Here is a 16,210-nt window from a genome sequence, read left to right as displayed (position 1 = left end):
ACACTTCCCCCAGCCTTTTCCCCCCTCCCTCCAAGTTAATGTGATACAAATTGGGTTAATGCAATTGCAGGATAGTTGCATGAGGGGGGTACGGTGGGGGCCAAACTCATCCCTATTGGTAGGAGGATTATGGGAAAAGTTCTTGGGGGGTTCACACAACACCTTTTACTTCTGGTCATGTGTCCATCTTGACCCGAAGGGTCAGGGGTATGGTTAACAGAGGTCAGGGGATGTGGCTAATGTGTCTCTAAATTTGGTTCAGAAAATATGGTCACCATACGTGGATGGAACAGAGTTCAAATGGCTGCCCTTAAAGGGGCAAGCCTTTTGTTTGTTTGGTTTTTTGTTTGTTTGTTTGTTTTTTTGCTCAACAAAAAAATCCTTTGTGTTTCCCATAACAAAAATTGTTTGGTGTTTCTCAGTCTTAAAAAGTTTAAGAAACACTGTATTATTGAGTGTGTGTTTGTGTGTGCTAGTGAGAGCAGCGCACTGTTGGTTGTGTGGTGGCCTATTCAGCCCATAGGGAGGACAAGGGAGGGTTCTTGGTGAGACAAAGTTCCCCTTACCTACCCACACTGAAGCTCAAGGAAGGGTTGTGTTTGTTCTCTTTTTTTATTATGTGTTTTGGCACAGTTGGGGTGGCTAAGGGGGAGGGTTCAGATAGCATTGTGGCTCTTGTGACAGGTAGGGGAAGATATGGCAGAAAGATCCAGACTGTCCAGCTAAGGGGAACGAGGTTTAGACAGTTATGTGCTATTCCTTGTTCCAGTCCTGTTCCTAGCCTCAATAACACTGGGAATCTTAATACCTGGCCATCAGCCCTGAGGGTGCTGGTGCTGAATGCCAGGTTGGTATCCCACAAGACAGCTCTCATCTATCATTTAATCCTGGATGAAGGGGCTGACCTGGCTTGTATCACTGAGATCTGGCTGGGAGTGGAGGGAAGTGTTGACCTTTCCCAATAGTGCTCAGTTGGGTTCTCGATATAGTACCAGCCACAGCTCGATGGTCCGGGAAGTGGGGTGATGATTGTCTATCAAGATGCCATCTTGGTCCAACAAAGTTTTAGATTCCAATGTTTGTGCCTGATTTTGGGTGGCCAGGAGAGGTTGGGTGTTTTACTTGTATACCATCCACCCCATGGTACAGAAGATGCTCTTCTTTAGCTGGCTGAGGTGGTCTTGGACTTGGCATTGAGCACCCCCGAGGCTTCTGGTCTTGGGGAACTTGAATATTCCTGCCAAGGCTGTGCTATCTGGTCCGGCCCGAGATTTTATGGATTCCATGACGACCCTAGGACTATCCCAAGAAATAACTGCCCCCACACATGTTGCAGGTCATACTCTTGATCTCGTGTTTTGGACTAAGGGTGATAGAGTTCTTGGTATAAGGGATGTGGTTACACTCCCTTTGACATGGACTGATCACTACCTGGTCAAGTTTAGACTATCTGCTGACCTTCCTCTCCACAGAGGCGGGGGACCAATTAAGATGGTCTGCCCTCAGAGGCTCATGGATCCGGAGGGCTTCCTGAGGTCCCTGAGGGATTGTTCACCCATTATGGCAAATGGTCCTGTCGATGTCTTAGTCGATATATGGAACATCGAAGTAGCCCAGGCAGTTGACATGATTGCACCTAAGCACCCTCTTCGGGCTAGTCAAGCCAAGTTTGCTCCCTGATTTTCTGGGGAGCTGATGGCAGCAAAACGGTATGTGCAATGGCTAGAATGCCTCTGGAGGAGAGCTAGAGCTGAGTCCGATCGATTGCGGGTTAGAGCTGAATTGCGAGCTTACTCTGTGGCGGTGCTGACAATGAAGAAATGCTACTTTTCCACCTGTATCGCAGCCGCACAATGCCATCCAGCGGAACTGTTTCAAGTGGTGCAGGGCTTGTTACAGTCTGGCACTCATGGTGAAATGGAGGAGCTCTTGGTGCCCCGCTGTGATCTGTTTGCGAAGCACTTTGCAGATAAGATTGCTCGCATCCGGTCTGACTTGAACTGTGGCTGCTATGTAAGTGGGGCACAGAATGTGTTCAGCACCCTGCCCAGTCATTTTTCTTTGGAACACTTTCAGCTATTGCAGACTGAGGATGTGGACAAGGTGCTTGGAGGATGTGACCGATCCCTGCCCTTCATGGCTTATTTAATCTAACTGGCTAGGTCCAGGGGATTAGTACTGCTTCTTTTAGATCCGGTATGGTTCCCGCCACCTTGAAAGAAGCAGTGATAAAACCGCTACTTAAGAAGCCTTTCCTGGACCCACATGATTTGAATAACTATCGCCCGGTTGCTAATATTCCCTTCTTGGGCAAGGTACTTGAGCAGGCGGCGGCATTGCAGCTCTACGCTTTCTTGAAAGAAACAGATTATTTAGATCCATTTCAGTCTGGGCTCGTCTACATTGGCCCCTTTTCCGGAAGGGGCATGTTAATTTCAGCCATCGTAGTAGGGAAATGCGCGGGGGATTTAAATATCCCCCGCGGCATTTAAATAAAAATGTCCGCCGCTTTTTTCCGGCTTTTAGAAAAGCCGGAAAAGAGCGTCTACACTGGCCCCGATCCTCCGGGAAAAGCGCCCTTTTCCGGAGGATCTTATTCCTACTTCAAAGCCGGAAAAAAGCGGCGGACATTTTTATTTAAATGCCGCGGGGGATATTTAAATCCCCCGCGCATTTCCCTACTATGATGGCTGAAATTAACATGCCCCTTCCGGAAAAGGGGCCAGTGTAGACGTAGCCTCTGGTTTTAGTCTGGATTTTGGAACTGAAACCTCCTTGGTCACCCTGGTAGATGACCTATGCCAGGAGATAGATTCTCTTGGACCTCTCAGCAGCTTTTGACACCATCAACCATGGTATCCTTCTGGAATGCATAGTCGAGTTGGGTATTGGAGGCACTGTTCTGCAGCGGTTCTGGTCTTACCTGTGGCGATGTTTTCAGAAGATGGAGCTAAGGGGCTTTTATTCAAACCCAGGGCGATTGTGCTATGGGGTCCTGCAAGGCCCCACCTTGTCCCCTGTGCGGTTTAACATCTATATGAAGCCACTAGGGGTATATCTACACTACAGCACTAATTCGAACTAACTTAATTCGAATTATTTAATTCGAACTAAGCTAATTCGAACTAGTGCATCTAGACCTAAAAACTAGTTCGAATTACCATTTTGCTAATTCGAACTAGCATGTCCACATTGAGTGGACCCTGAACCGAGGTTAAGGATGGCCGGAAGCAGTGCCGGCAGGGCATCAGATTAGGACTTAGAGCGTGGAGCTGCTGTCTCAGGCTAGCTGAGGGCTGTGCTAAAAGGGACCCGACCCCCACCCCGGACAGACAGTTCTCAGGGGTTTCCCGCTCACTTGTCTAACTCGATGAGGGACAGCAAAGCAGTCCTGGCTTGGAGTGTCCTGAATGCCCACACTCGGTACATCACAGCACTCAGCCATCCGCCCAGCTGCACTTGCCGCAGGCTGCCATCCGGGGGGAGGGTCAATCGGGAGGCTGCAGGAGAGCTTCCATCCCGAGGAGCCTGCATAGCCACCTAAGTCCTCCCTATCGGGGGCTCGTACCCCATTCCTCTCTCACCTCCTTCCACTTACCCCTCCCTAGCCCCCCTTCCTGATGTACAAAATAAAGGACACGTGTGTTCAAAAATAGAAACTCTCTTTATTGAACGAAACTCGGGGAGACTGGGAAAAGGAGGTGGGAGAGGGGAAGAGAGAGGGTGGGAGAGGGGAGGAGGAAACCTGGGAGGAGGGAGCTGGAAGGGGGAAGCCAGGGGAAGAAGGAGGAGGGGAAGTATCAAACTATGGTAGGCCATATCTTCAGTATTGTGTACAGATGTGGTCTCCTCATCCCAGAAAAGATATTGTGGCCTTGGAAAGGGTTTAGAAAAGGGCAACTAAAATGATCAGGGGTTTGGAACAGGTCCCATATGAAGAGAGGCTAAAGAGACTGGGACTTTTCAGCTTAGAAAAGAGGAGACTGAAGGGGGATATGATAGAGGTCTATAAACGCATGAGTTGTGTAGAGAGGGTGCATAAAGAACAGTTCTTCATTAGTTCCCATAATATAAGGACTAGAGGACACCAAATTAAATTAATGGGTAGCAGGCTTCAAACTAATAACAGAAAGTTCTTCTTCACAAAGCAAATAGTCAACCTGTGGAACTTCTTGCTGTAGGAGGCTGTGAAGGCTAGAACTATAACAGAGTTTAAAGAGAAGTTAAATAAAGTCATGGAGGTTGGGTCCATGGAGTGGTATTAGCCAGGGGGTAGAAATGGTGTCCCTGGCCTCTGTTTGTGGAAGGCTGGAGATGGATGGCACGAGACAAATGGCTTGGTCATTGTCCTCAGTCCAGCCCCTCCAGGGTACCTGGTGTTAGCCGCTGTCGGTAGACAGGCTACTGAGCTAGATGGGCCTTTGGTCTGACCCAGTACGGCCATTCTTATGTTTTTATGTTCTAAGCTCAGGGCTCAGGGTTGGGGTCTCACTCGACCACCTTGATTTTCATGCAGACCTGCTCCTGGGTGGCCAGGCTGGCAGCTCTCCTGCCCTAGATGGCCACTTTCCTGTGCCTAGTGCGGAGGTAGTGGGTGTTGGAGGCTTCCCCCCAAAACTCGATGAGGTCCACGATGTCCGCACTAGACTAGGTGGGCGCCCACCTCTTGCGGCCCAGTGCAGGCTCCTGGGAGCAGCCAGCCTGGTCCCGGGAAGAGGCGGAGGGCTCGGTGGCAGCGGGTGGCTGGCTCATGCCGTGCCAGGTGTAGGGTCTGCTGGCTGGGTGCTGGCAGGCTTGCACCTGGCACGGGCACCATAGCCAGACCGTGCCCCTTTAAGGGCTCCAGGGCCGGGAGGGGGGCAGACGAGTTTCCCTGGTGGTGCCCAGAGTGGCCACCAGGGCAAGCTGGGGAGGGCTAGCCTCCAACTAGTTCGAATTAAGTGGCTACACAGCCCTTAATTCGAACTACTTAATTCGAACTAGGTGTTAGTCCTCGTAGAATGATGTTTACCTAGTTCGAATTAAGTGTTCCACTAGTTCAAATTAAGTTCGAACTAGCGGTTTGCCTGTGTAGTGCCTATGAAAGTTAATTAACTTTGTAGTGTAGACGTATCCTAGGAGAGGTCAAAAGGAGTTTTGGAGGACAGTGCCATCAATATGGAGGACACTCAACTCTATTTCCCTGTGACATCAGAACGAGATGTTGTGGTGACAGATCTAAACTGGTGTCTGGAGGTGGTGATGGATGGGATAAAGTGAAATGAGCTGAAGTTTAATCCAGATTAGACTGAGATCCTGTGGATTAGGAGGCCATCTGTTCAGGAATGTAGCATGGTACCTATTCTAAACAGGATTATTCTCCCCTGAAAGAACAGGTACACAGCTTGGGAGTCCTCCTGGACCCTTTTTTAACATTTGAGAACCAGATTTCTTCGGTGGCCAGGAGTGCTTTTGGGCAGCTACATCTGATCCGCCAGCTGCAAACTTTCTTGAATAAGCATGACTTGGCCACAGTGATCCATGCTCTTGCTATATCCTGACTGGATTACTATAATGCACTTTATGTGGGGTTGCCTCTAACGAGCCTTCAGAGACTTCAACTGGTCCAGAATTCAGCTGCTCAAATTTTAATTAATACTCGTTATATGGAGCACAGTATGCCAGTGCTCTCATAGCTGCACTGGCTTCCGCTATGTTTCTGGCACAATTTAAGATTTTGGTTATGACCTATAAAGCCGTAAATGGGTTGGGTCCAGGGTATGTGAAGGACTGCCTTCTCTCATATGAACCTGCCTGGGGATTGAGGTCAGCTGGGGAGGCTCTGCTCAGTGTTCCCCCACTTATGGAGATAAGATTAACATCTACGTGGAACAGGGCCTTCTCAACTTTTGCTCCAAGGCTGTGCAATTCTCTTCCTCGGGATATTCGCCTGGCACCAGTGTTAGCATTGTTTTGATATCAGGCTAAAGCCACCCTTTTTACTCGTGCTTTTAGTGGTGTTTGAGTTTATATGTGTGTATTCCTCCTCTCGAGACATTTTTAGCAGGTTTTATGTCCCTCTGGGGTCTCGTATTTTTACATTTTTATATAGATTTTTATTGTGTTTTAAATAATTTTGTAAGCCGCCTCAAATATTTTAAATAGAGAGGTGGGGTAAAACATATTTTAAATAAATAATAAATACATAATAAGCAAATGTGCAACTAAAATGTTACCAGTCCATCAAACATTTGTGAATGGGTTTGCAAGTCCGTAGCATGAAAAAGATTGGGGACAACTTCCGTAGAAGACTAAACTATTATGTATTATAAGCAGAGGAGCCTCCCTTCTTTCCCTGGCACTCTCAGAGCCTGTCTCTGGCAGCTGAGCCTATGTAGGTAGCAGGCTGCCTCTACCACCCAGCCAGGCTCTCTTTGGGAAGAAGCAGTTCTATCATGCTGCCTAATGTGCACAGAGGAGCTTCAGGGAGAGAATAACAGAGCTCCCTCTCCCTGAAGGTAATGTGGGGTGGGGTGGGGAGAATGTGGTGGCCAGACTGGACACAGAATGGAGAGTGTCACTGAGCAGTAGAGACACATGGGGCAATCATGTGTCCTCCCCCTTTTAATTGTGAACCCCCCAGTATGGATACTGCTCCAAATTCACACAGAGAAATGGCAAAGTCTCTAGGGGTATGTCTACACTACAGCGCTAATTCGAACTAACTTAGTTCGAATTAGTTAATTCGAACTAAGCTAATTCAAATTAGTGCAGCTAGACTTAAAAACTAGTTCGAATTAGCGTTTTGCTAATTCGAACTAGCATGTCCACACAGAGTGGACCCTGAACCGAGGTTAAGGATGGCCGGAAGCAGTGCTGGCAGGGCATCAGATTAGGACTTAGAGCGTGGAGCTGCTGTCTCAGGCTAGCCGAGGGCTGTGCTTAAAGGGACCCGACCCCCACCCCGGACAGACAGTTCTCAGGGTTCCCCGCTTGCAAAGCAGTCCTGGCTTGGAGTGCCCTGAGTGCCCACACGTGGAACATCACAGCACTCGGCCATCAGACCGGCTGCACTTGCCACAGGCTGCCATCCGGGGGGAGGAGGCAATCGGGGGGCTGCAGGAGAACTTCTACCCCCAGAAGCCCGCAGAGCCAGCCCAGTCCTCCCCATCGGGGGCTCGTACCCCATTCCTCTCTCACCTCCTTCCACTTACCCTTCCCTAGCCCCCCTTCCTGATGTACAAAATAAAGAAAACGTGTGTTCAAAAATAGAATCTCTCTTTATTGAACAAAACTGGGGGAGACTGGGAAAAAGAGGTGGGAGAGGGGAAGAGAGAGGCAGGGAGAGGGGAGGGCAACTAAAATGATCAGGGGTTTGGAACAGGTCCCATATGAAGAGAGGCTAAAGAGACTGGGACTTTTCAGCTTAGAGAAGAGGAGACGGAGGGGGGATATGATAGAGGTCTATAAAAGCAAGAGTGGTGTGGAGAGGGTGCATAAAGAAAAGTTCTCCATTAGTTCCCATAATAGAAGGACTAGAGGACACCAAAGGAAAGTAATGGGTAGCAGGCTTCAAACTAGTAACAGAAAGTTCTTCTTCACAAAGCAAAGAGTCAACCTGTGGAACTCCTTGCTGCAGGAGGCTGTGAAGGCTAGAACTAGAACAGAATTTAAAGAGAAGTTAGATCAAGTCATGGAGGTTGGGTCCATGGAGTGGTATTATCCACAGGGTAGAAATGGTGTCCCTGGTCTCTGTTTGTGGAAGGCTGGAGATGGATGGCACGAGACAAATGGCTTGGTCACTGTCTTTGGTCCATCCCATCCAGGGTACTTAGGGTCGGCTGCTGTTGGCAGACAGGCTACTGGACTAGATGGACCTTTGGTCTGACCCAGTACGGCCATTCTAAGCTCAGGGCTCAGGGTCGGGGGTCTCAGTGGACCACCTTGATTTTCATGCAAACCTGCTCCTGGGTGGCCAGGCTGGCAGCTCTCCTGCCCTAGACGGCCACTTTCCTGTGCCTAGTGCGGAGTTCGTGGATGAGGTCCACGATGTCTGCACTAGACCAGGTGGGTGCCCGCCTCTTGCGGTCCTGGCCAGGCTCCCGATAGCCACCAACCTGGTCCCGGGAAGAGGCGGAGGGCTGGGGGGCATCGGGTTGCTGGCTCATGGCATGCCAGGTGCAGGGTCTGCTGGCTGGGTGCTAGCAGGCTTGCACCTGGCACGGGCACCGTAGCCAGCCTGTGCCCCTTTAAGGAGTCCGGGGCTGGGAGGGGGGCATATGAGTTTCCCTAGTGGTGCCCAGAGTGGCCACCAGGGAAAGCTGGGGAGGGCTAGCCTCCCACTAGTTTGAATTAAGGGGCTACACAGCCCTTAATTCGAACTAGTAAGTTCGAACTAGGCTTAGTTCTCGTAAAATGAGGTTTACCTAGTTTGAACTAAGCGCTCCGCTAGTTCAAATTAAGTTCGAACTAGCAGAGCGCTAGTGTAGCGCCTATCAAAGTTAATTCGAACTAACGTCCATTAGTTCGAATTAACTTTGTAGTGTAGACATATCCTAAGGTACCAGACCAGTAAGAAAAAGATCTGTAAACCTAAGAAACTTGGATACATAGAGAACTAGATGATTTGTCCAACATTTGCTCAGGTCCTTTTTTTTTTTGTCTTTTGAAAAATACAATGAAAATGGACATGCTTTATTTGAATCATTGCTCAGGGGGGCTGAGAATGAGGGGTTCAGTATGCAGGCTGCCACAGGACTACCTCAGCCCTCTGTCACTGCAGCTACTTAAGGCCAGGTGAGAAATGCCTCTCCATGTATGCTGCAACTTCAGCAGGCACAGCTGGGAGAAGGGTGTATGTCCCCTGGCTGGGGCAGGTCCTGCTTCGTCTACCTCCTGTGTTCCCCAGGCAGAGTGAAGAATACAGCAAACTGCATTTTCCTCTCACTCCGTAATGAAGGGAAACAACCATGGATGTTCCCATAAGAATCATGGGGGAACTTCACCCCCTCACACACACACACAGTATTCCCTCTAAGCCTGGCAGCAGCACAGTTTCACAGATGATTAATCAGTCCCACCCATTTTCCATGCCCTGACTGAGTAGGTGGAGCTGATTCATCTCCTGTGAAGCTATGCAGCCACGCCCCTTAGAGGGAACACTGCCCTTCCTAAAGTAGTTGCACCCCTAGCCAGATCCTTTCACCTGCCTAGTCTCTTTTCTGTATGGTTTTATGAGAAGCAATCCCATTCCAAGCACATCCCCTTTTCCTGGCACAACCAAATCCTTACCTTGCTTTAAGCTATGGTAAGAGGAAGCTGAATGCTAAATTTGGTGGTCCTCGCTATTACCAGTTAGGAAGAGCTCTTGAACAAACAGACAGATGGATAGACACGCACACAAACTTTCTCAAATATATAAGTGTATACTTCCATTCTGGGAGTTCAATAACTAAATAGACCACTTTCCTCTCACTTTCAGTATTTGTGTGTTCACTAGAACCTTGTAACAGAATTACAAGTTTATATTTCCCTCTTGTCTATTATTTATAACTACTATCTATTTAATTAGCTTCATAAAAATAACATTGTATTTTTGAAGATACAGTCATTTAAATGAAGCATTCACATTTTCCTTTAATTTTCCAAAACAAACCAAAAAAAAAAAAAGAATTGAGTTAAGGACCCAGGCAATGCCAGATAAATGTGCTGGTGATATTCTATGTATTGAAACACAGGAATAAAAGCGCCATCCCTCCGAGTGGTCTGTCATCTATGCATATATTACTAACAATACCTATTTGAAATTACATTTTCTGGTAATATTTGCTATTCTGAAGGCGCCGTATATTTTTAATGTGAAATATATGCCCCCTCCTTCAATGTACTATTCGAACTTTAAAATTGTGAAATGAGAATACAAGCTCCAAGTTACAAAGTTTTGTGGAACAAATCTCTGCAATTGAATTGCTCATATGTAGCTATGTTTGTTATACAATGTCACCTTCAGTAGTGCAAGTCTGCAGTCTAAATGTAGCATTTTGTTGACAGTAGATCCCCCAGGGGAATTTCCTTAGGTAGAAAGCTACATAATTGCCAGGTTGAGAGAGATTGTTGGATGATAATCAGAGTTGCTATTCCTTTTATTCAGAGAATTTTTTCCCCCGGCTCATATGCTGTCAGCCCAGTCCTACTGTGCTATCCACTCCATAAAATGTAAAGAGAACACAGTACAAACTTAACAGGTATATCATTAAGGAAGTGGCTAGCATTAAAGGCCCCAGAACAGTTTTTCAAGTAGGGAGAAGGTCTTCAAAGGAAGAACAGAAAGGCAGTTTCCTGCTTTTCCAACTCTCTTTACAGCAGCTCAGCATAAAACCAGCCCATTATTTATAAAATATTTTTTATCAAGATCAGAATCAGGCCTAAGCAATGTACTGAGCTATGGTTAAAGACAGAGGGGCAGATTCTGAATTTTCTTATACTTAGAATGACTAAAGGGACAGTTCCATACTTAAGCTGTCCTGCAGGTATCCCGACTTTCTCTTTAAAAAGGGCAAATTGTCCCATATTCATGGCACTCACCACAGGTGATTGGGGGGTTGATGATGGGGGTGAGTGTGCAAGGCTGGTAGAGGGGTGAAGATGCAGCCTACAGGACTGGACACTATCCCTGTTGGTTTACCAGCACAGCCCATGCTGCATACCAGTTCTTGGCCTGCAGGGCACCACCCTCAACTCATTTCTGGTCAGCACTGGCTGCATGTTTCATGCTGTGAGCTGCAGGACTACTGTGTTCAGGCAGTCACCAGACAGCAGCTAGTTACATGTGACCTCTGCTGCCCACCCATTCACCTTTTATGTGTTCCTGCTCTCACTGTCCTCTCTCTGCTTTGCCTCTCCCAGCCCTGTTGCTTCTCAATATCCCCCCTCCAGCAGGGTGCATGCCACTCACGAACAGCCTAGCCAGCAAGCTCCTTTCTTTCCCCACCACCTCTGGCTGGGCCAGCACCCTGAGAAAGCCCAAGACCCTCCAATCCAGGGTGAGAGCTAGGGGGTGCCATGCTCTGCACAATGCTAGAATGGGGAAGCTTCTCTGCCTCTCAGCTAAGCTGTGGTGTGGCAGGGGAAAGCGATTTTCATCATGGTTATGTGCTGAACTTGCAGATGTCACAGCAGCTCCTAAGCAGGGGCTTATCAGATTCTTCAGCTGCATCTTCCTCCTCTCCTGCCCCCTTCCCCACCCACCACACACCACCACCAACCTCGGTCCTGCTCCCAGCTCCGGTTCCTTCCCTCCCACACAGAGATGAAAGGCTGCTGCTGGCCACATTCTGATGAGGATCTTGGCAGAAATCTGGGAGTGGGCATTTGGGCATATCCTGGGGATACACAGCACCAGATGCCAGGAAAGGCAGGTCTGACCTAGGGGCCAGCCAGGCATGGAAGGCAGTCACACACACAGAGACGCACACAGACACACGGGGGAGGAGGGGGTCTAGGCACGTGTCACACCTCCTTATATGAAGCCTAAGGCCTTAAAGATAAGAATATAAATAAAAAGAATCCAGCTACATAATATGTTTTTTTATCAGGGGGTCAATCAACTTGTCAGGGCCATCCCTGGGGAGCACAGGGTTTGGGGCAACTGCTCCCCAGTTCTTCAGGCGTGTGGCCCACAGCAAACCCCCACTGCAGGCTGTGCCCCCACCCCACTTCTGCTCCTCCCCCACTCCACTCCTTCAGTGTTGGGCCTAGTATTGTTGACCCACATTACACAACTCCAGGTACAGGAATAACGTATTATTCACGTTGCTGGAATTGCACAATTCAGATCAGCTTAGTGCAATGTCTACATCATGCTGAGTCAATGGAAGACACTCTCCTGTCCACTTACATTATTCTGCTCATTAGGGGTCTACCGGAGAGCTATTTTGGTCAATTAGGTGGGTCTTCACTAGACCTGCTAAATCACCCACCAGTGCATTGATCATCTGACATCAATCTGGCTGTAGTGTGGTTGTAGGCCCTGATTCTGAGCTCACACCAGTGTATGTCAAAACAGAATCTAACCCAGTATATCTAGAGCAGTACTTGGGTTGTGATTATAGTCTCTTCCTTTCTCACTTACACAAATACACACCTAAAATAAAGATTCTGGGAACAATCCATTCTTTCAGGTGTCCTCAAAGTAGCTGTCATGCCTACAGCAACTCTCAAGTTATATGTAATATGTTGACAATCTCAGAAGTACATTCCTCAATGTGGTCTTCTTTTTGTGAACAATTCTGTTCCAAAACATGTCACTTCTGTCTAAGATATTTCTATGCTGTTCCTCACAGTAGTGTCACTAAGCTTCTAGAGTGATGTCTCTTAGAATGATTTTAAAGCTATTTGATAGTGTCCATCAAATTCAATTGTGAAGCAGATATCAAAATACGTGACATACCTGCAGTCTCAGAATGTTCCCATCTATATTTAGAAGTGCATTGTATTTTTGTTGAAGCTGTTTAGCCCATCTGTGTTATTTATTTGTTTATACATTGTTAGATAGCTCCACCTTGAGTTTGAGCTTCTAAATCTCTATCTAACCTCTTTCCTAAAGCACCTCCCAAATACAGAATTATAAGGAATACTAGTAAAGGGTGAGTGATGACAATAAATTCTAAACAGTTAACTCTACATGTTATATTTCTATGAGACAGAGCTGGTATTAATCCTCATTTTTCATTTACCAAAAACAATGTAAACTATTTTGCAATTTTGTCAAAAGATTTTTACCAGCTCTGGATCAAACACATATCTAAAATGTACCTTCATGTAGTATCTGGTCAATCATATGTATTTGCCTTGTGCAGTGAAGGCAGTCTATTGGCATACATTGTGCTTTCAACATGCAGACCTCTGCAGTCTGGCTTGCACATACACAAATAAATGAATAATGCCCAGACTTTCTTTCTCATATATGTCCCTAAGGCCGTGTCCAGACTCAGGGGTTTTTTCGGGAAAAGTAGCCTTTTCCCGAAAAAACTTCCCCTGCGTCCAGACTCAAGCCGCGTTCTTTCGAAATTATTTCGAAGAACGCGGCTTTTCTTTCGATGGCGGTAAACCTCGTTTCACGAGGAAGAACGCCTTCTTTCGAAAGTTCCTCTTTCGAAAGAAGGTGTTCTTCAATGTAAAGAGGCTGTCTTCGAAAGAGAGCATCCAGACTCGCTGGGTGCTCTCTTTCGAAAAAGTGGATTTCTCTTTCGAAAGATCCGCCTGCAGTCTAGACGTGATCTTTCGAAAGAGGCTCTTTCGAAAGAGCCTCTTTTGAAAGAAGCCTGCAGTCTAGACATAGCCTAAGTAACAAAGGAAGGTTAGGAGAGTGGGGGTTATTAAAACATATCGCCTAAGAAATGCAGTATAAATACATTCTGAAACTCCCTTACATTTAAATCTTGTCCTACTTCTTACTTGACGAAAGTCAATGCTTGGTCGAAGGCTGTTGTGGTTTTTTGTTTGTTTTTTGTTTCCCTTGTCATGCTCTCACAAAGAAATCAATAAGTACTTCATAGGGGCAGAGAGGAGGAGAGATGTGTCAGTATATCTTTTTCCCATTTTTCCTCATCAAAATGGAAAACCAAAATAATTTAATTTGAGTGAAATAAAATATTTAGAATGTCAGTTCAAAACATAAAGTATCCATACCCAGAGACTTACTCACTGTGGTAAATGATAGAATTTTGGGTATATTTGTTGCCTTTGTGTCAAATAGTTCAGTTGATTCAACACCTCAATCTTCAGACAACAGAACAAACTAATCTCTTGAACTGTTTCCTTTTGGGTTCAGTTCAACTTACTACAAACCTAGTCTCCTATTACTTCTTTTTTATTAATTCATAGCCTTCTGCAACACCTTCCTGGGTCCACTCTTATTCATATTTGTGTAACAGAGACTGTTGCTTAACGGAAGAATTTCCTTTATGGCCTTTCTTTTGTTTCTCAGCGTTAAGTAGCAAATTATGTAGCTTGTTCCTAGATACAAGTCAAACCTTCCTGGAACCAGCAGATGGCACCAATGGCCAATAAATCAGTTGTAAAATAGCTCCATTTACAAAGGCTAAATAATAAAGTGGTTAGAGGAATTCAGGTAAAAGGAAGTAGGGTGGTGTGTGTGTGTGTCTGTCTGTCTGTCTATCTTACTAGTATTTATTAGCTTTCAAGATACTAAAATGGATTTCTACACATTCTTGTAAAAATATTTGGTAGATTTCTAATAACACTTCATTTCTTTGTTTATTATGCAGCTATTAATATTACCGAGCCCAGTTTCAGTGGCACTAATGTCTTTGGCTATACATCATTCCTAGCCTATTCAGCAATCCCAAATATCAGCTTCTACTATGAATTCCGCCTGAAATTTCAATTGGCAAACCACAACTCAGCAATACGAGATAATCTGATATTTTTCACTGGACAGAAAGGCAAAGGTAAGTAATGTCTCTTCCAGAATTATAATACAGAATATTCATATATAAATCTGCAAAAGGAAAAAAGTTACTTTAATATTAGTATTTATGTTAAGAAGAATTCCAAATCTTATGCAATAAATAGGAGGGAAATAGGAAAATATTTCTCATTGTGTTTTCTAGCCATGTTTGGGATTAAACACGAGCAGCTACAGTTTGAGATAAAGAGCCTTGAATATACAGGTGCTGGCTGTAACAAGTCAGATCCTCTACGCAGTAGGTGACTAGTAATATGCACCCACCGAAGGATTACACATTGAAATAATGTCATTTTAAAACTTACTCACCATAAAACATTAGGCCCTATTCATACTGCAGTTAGAGTGGTACTAGTGGCTACATCTACACTACAAGGTTTTTGTGTAAAAACCCATGGAGCATCCAAACCTCAAGCACACTTTTGTGCAAGAAAATCTACAGTCAATTGACAGAACAGAGGGCTTTTTGTGGTATAGATAAACCTCCTTCTATGAAGCATAACTCCTTTTTGCGCCACAGCTCTTGTGCAAAAAGGCAAGTGTGGATACTCCATAGGAGTTTCCTGAGTAAAAAGAGCGTATCCAAAAAAGCACAAGTGCTCTGATGGCCATTCTGTGAATGGCCATCAGAGCTTTCTTGTGCAAGAGCATCCATGCAGTGTGGATGCTCTCTTGTGCAAAAGCACATCACAAAAGCGATGCGCTTTGAGATGTGGACGCGCTTTTGCATAAGAAGTTTTTGCGAAAGATCTCTTCTTGTGAAAAAACCCTGCAGTATAGATGTAGCCAGAGTGATTTGATAACTCAGTTATAAAAATCAAAAATGTATGTCAATGTGAATCAGAGAAACCATGCAGGAACTCTGTTAGCAGCAGCCATGCTTTTAAGTATGGTTGTAACTAGCTTTGTGACTTTGTCTCCATTAGTTTCATTTGGGAATTCTCCCATAGTTCTACCACAAAATAACGAGAATGTTAGAGTAAGAAGACATGAGCATTCCTTCTATTTTTAACTCTGGAATACGTAGGTTCTGATCAGGTTAGACAACAAAATTGATGGTGCCCTGGATTTCGCCATTTCCAACCAGCTGGGGACCTGCTACAGCAGCAACAAAAAAGCAAGAAAATTCCTATAGAAAGTCAACGTAGACACAGCCAGAGTTTAGAATTATTAGTTTACAGGAAATACATTATTTATTCCTCGAATACGCTGCAGCATTCATTTCTGAAATTGGAGTTGACCCTAATTTTTGTGCTTTGGTTTTTATGTGTGGTCTTTTTCAGCAACGTATCTTCAGATTTAACCCACTAATTTCAGTCCAGGCCTACACAATTGCTGCTTACTGGTATAACTCTGTACCAACAAAAGAATAGACACATTTATACTGGAAAAGTTCAATTTTCCCTCTATAAAATATACTTGCAAGGGTGCGTCTAGACTACAGGGTTTGTTTTTTTTTAAAGTGGCCTTTTTTAAAAAAAGACTTCACCTGCATCTAGACTGTTTCTGTGTTCTTTTGAAATTACATCGAAAGAATGTGGTAGTTTTTTCGACCGCAGAAAACCTAATTTTACGAGGAATAATGCCTTTTCGAAATTGTTCTTTTGAAAAAAGGCATTATTGAATGCAAACAGTGCTCTTTCGGAAAAGCGGCTCTCTTTTTCAAAAATACTGGGTCAAACTGAGCCACAAGCTCCAACAATCCCAAGAAATTTCCATTCTGCAATGATCTAAATGTGTCAT

The sequence above is a fragment of the Pelodiscus sinensis genome, chromosome 3 (genome assembly GCF_049634645.1).
Source record: "Pelodiscus sinensis isolate JC-2024 chromosome 3, ASM4963464v1, whole genome shotgun sequence".
NCBI lineage: Eukaryota > Metazoa > Chordata > Testudines > Trionychidae > Pelodiscus > Pelodiscus sinensis.
The sequence above is the reverse complement of the archived record's forward strand: the minus strand, read 5'-3'. Positions refer to the sequence as shown.